This window comes from Limulus polyphemus, unplaced genomic scaffold (assembly GCF_000517525.1).
Source record: "Limulus polyphemus unplaced genomic scaffold, Limulus_polyphemus-2.1.2 Scaffold8393, whole genome shotgun sequence".
NCBI lineage: Eukaryota > Metazoa > Arthropoda > Merostomata > Xiphosura > Limulidae > Limulus > Limulus polyphemus.
This window is the reverse complement of record NW_013674003.1, coordinates 27,358-27,741: the sequence shown is the minus strand read 5'-3', so window position 1 is coordinate 27,741 and position 384 is coordinate 27,358.

The following is a 384-nucleotide window of genomic DNA, read 5'->3' as shown; positions in this document are numbered from 1 at the left end:
TTAACACATATATTTACGTGAATAAAGACTGATTCCGTTAACAGGCACTATTGTTAGTTTACATGACTCTGTATACTTATACTGAAATATTGTTAGTTTACATAACTCTGTATACTTATACTGAAATATTGTTAGTTTACATGACTCTATATACTTATACTGAGTTTACATAACTCTGCATAGTTACAGTAAAATATTGTTAGTTTACATAACTCTGTATAGTTACAGTAAAATATTGTTAGTTTACATAACTCTGTATACTTATACTGAAATATTGTTAGTTTACATGACTCTATATACTTATACTGAAATATTGTTAGTTTACATGACTCTATATACTTATACTGAAATATTGTTAGTTTACATGACTCTATATACTTATAC